Source organism: Elaeis guineensis, chromosome 3 (assembly GCF_000442705.2).
Source record: "Elaeis guineensis isolate ETL-2024a chromosome 3, EG11, whole genome shotgun sequence".
Taxonomy (NCBI): domain Eukaryota; kingdom Viridiplantae; phylum Streptophyta; class Magnoliopsida; order Arecales; family Arecaceae; genus Elaeis; species Elaeis guineensis.
In genome coordinates, this window is record NC_025995.2 from 12294304 (window position 1) to 12297463 (window position 3160).

The 3160-nt window shown below is 40.0% G+C and overlaps 1 non-coding gene across 1 annotated transcript; it reads right to left on the reverse strand.

Moving 5' to 3' along the window:
- Positions 1–1271: 1271 nt before the first annotated feature.
- Positions 1272–1377, reverse strand: LOC140856774 (small nucleolar RNA R71). Its single transcript, XR_012140376.1, has one exon. It is a non-coding gene; the product is annotated as a small nucleolar RNA R71 (small nucleolar RNA).
- Between the last annotated feature and the right edge of the window lie 1783 nt (positions 1378–3160).

Sequence of the window (3160 nt, forward strand, 5' to 3'; positions counted from 1 at the left end):
GAGTTATTTTTGGTGCTATCAACGACTACGCATCAAATTTTGGCACCATTGTCGGAGAGCTTGGCATGGTTGAATTAAAAAAAAAATCACTGATATTTCATAACACTTAACTAAAATAGCATAATCTCAAATATAAAAATCTCTAACTTGATTGGATATCTTGTTTCTTTGCATTGCATCTCCATAATTAACTTTAAGGGCACAACCCATTAACTAAGATAAGGTGGGGATTTGATCACCCTTTCTTGACCCACAAATCACTCCCTTGCATTTGCATAACCTAGACCTTAATCTAAAATTAATTAGACATTGACCCCTAAGGATTTCGAGCTCATTAGGACAAGTGACCCTGAGAGTTGAACCAGGTTAGACTTGGTCAGCTAGCTGGTGTCTAGGCAAGTGGTTTGCGGGATGACTGGGCCCGAAGGAAGGTAGTTTTTAATTGATTTTGTTCCCTGATCTGGCCAATTTAATTGGTGTCTAAGAAAAGCAACGGGGGGACTCCCACCGACCTTACACTTATCTAGCCAGTTGGTTGGTCAAGCTCCAACTTGGAGGGCTTGAAGGCTAACTACAGTTAGAAGTTGTCTAGAACTAGGGTAACTTTAGGATAGAGAGTCCATTGCGTGCTAACTTGATTGTAATTAAAATCTAACCACAACTAATTCTTCTATTAGTTTTAGGACTTCTTAGGATCTCTTCTTTAGAACTCTTTTCTCTCTTCTCTTCTCCTCTTAATAAAAAAAAAAAAAATCCTTAACAGACTAGGATAGTCCTACATAGACCTTTTAGTTGCATGTTAGGTCGACGATCACTAAAACCCGACTTGCAACCATTAGACGAAGAATTAGAAAAGACTCTTAGGACTATCCGAGTTAGAAACATGGCTGCACCTGGTGAGGCTAATCCTCCACGCTCATTGAGAGAATATTTCACTTCATCCTTGTATACCTACTCTCCATGCATTCAAGCACCTCCAGTAGAAGCTACCCAATATGAGATTAAGTCTAGCATTATTCAAATATTGCCATCATTCTATGGACTTAGTAACGAGGACCCATACAAATACTTGGATGAAATTCTTGAAATTTATTCCACAGTAAAAATCCAAAACTTCTCCGATGATGCCCTTAGGTTGAAACTGTTCCCTTTCTCACTTAAGGACAAAGCCAAGCATTGGTTAAACTCCTTAGACTCTATAACCATTTCAACTTGGGAACATCTTCAGAGAGAATTTCTCAAGAAATACTTTTCAATTGAAAAAATAAATCAAATTAGAAAAGCTATCACTAATTTTTCCCAATTGGAGGGTGAACTTTTTCATGAGACATGGAAAAGGTTAAGGGACCTCATTCGTAAATGTCCACACCATGCTGTCCCTAAATGGCAACTTTGTCAGTGTTTTTATGATGGTCTATCGGAGAAACACCGACAAATGGTTGATGCATCATGTGGTGGGATATTCATGCTAAAGAGTGAGGATGAAGCCTGGCAGCTCTTTGAAACACTTAGTGAGAATTTCCTACATCATATGTCTGCCACCTCTAGAGAACAACCCATGCTTCAACAAAAAAGAAGTGGAATTTATCAGATTAGAAACATCATGGATATCCACAGTAAGGTAGATGAACTGTCCCAAAAATTAGACCATCTTCTAAATACTGGACAATCCCCGATTCCACCTAACCCAATCCAAGAAGTTTGTACACTGTGTGCAAGTCCGAACTATTTTGTTAGTGAATGCCCAGCCGCACCTCAATTTTCTGAGTTTATGCACGAGCAGGTTCAGCAAGCTCAAGTCCAACAAGCTCGCAGACCAGAAAATGATCCTTATTCGAACACTTATAACCCCAACTGGAGAAACCATCCAAATTTTTTCTGGAGACCACAACCAGTGGTTGGCCCTACTGCACCTCGACCTCAATATCAGGACCCAACATATAGGCATGGACCATACCATCAATTTCAAAATGCTCCTCAACCGTCTACTACTGGTCACAACTCAGCTTTTGAGGAAAAAGTTTTGAAAGCACTAGAACGATTAGAAGTCAACACTCAGACCCTTAACTCCCACACATAATCCATTGCTAAGCTAGAGACCCAATTAGGTCAACTAGCGACTGCATTCAGTAGGAGGGAAGGAGAAAAATTACCTAGCCAACCCGAGAGTAACCCAAGAGGGCAATTTGTGATTGAGAGCTCTAATACCCCAGAAGCTTTTTCTGAACATGCCAAATCAATCATAACTCTGAGAAGTGGGAAAGTCATTAAACACACTAGTAAAACCAATGAGACTGACCCTAAACCTCTAACCGAAGCCAAATCACCTAAGAACAAGGAGGACCTTAAAATAGAGAATGAACCAACTGCACCAGAATCATCTTACTTGCCTAAAGCCACATTTTTAGATACCCTGAAAAGTCCTATTCCTGCAGATAAGAAGGGAGGAAAACTCGACCAGATGTTGGAATTGTTTAAGCAAGTCCAAATTAATCTTTCCCTTTTCGATGCAATCAAACAGGTACCTGCTTATGCCAAATTTTTGAAGGATTTATGCACCCAAAAACGTAAATCTAGATCACAAATCCTAAAGAAAGTATGCCTCACTGAACAGGCTAGTTCTATCTTCCAGCATGCCACTCCTCCAAAACTTAAGGACCCAGGAGCCCCCATCATTTCCTGTGTTATAGGAGATTATCACATTGAAAAAGCTCTTCTAGATTTAGGGGCAAGTGTGAATCTTTTACCTAGTTCGGTGTATGAACTTTTTGGATTCGGAGAACTGAAACCCACATCAGTCACACTGTAATTAGCTGACAGATCAATTAAGGAACCACATGGAATGCTTGAGGATGTCTTGGTCAAGGTAGATGAGTTTTACTTTTCAGTTGATTTTCTGGTTCTCGACATGGAACTAAGTGGCAATCCAAGATAAATTTCCATTATCTTAGGATGACCCTTCCTAGCTACGGCAAATGCATGCATTAATTGTAGGATAGGAGTCATGGACGTATCGTTTGGGAATAAGAAACTGAGATTGAATGTGTTTGGTGCTTCCAAGGACCATCAATGGATAGTTGCTTCGAAGTAGATACACTAGAAGGCATTATAGAGGATGCAACACCCACAATTCTAGCACCAGACCCCTTAGATACTTTCT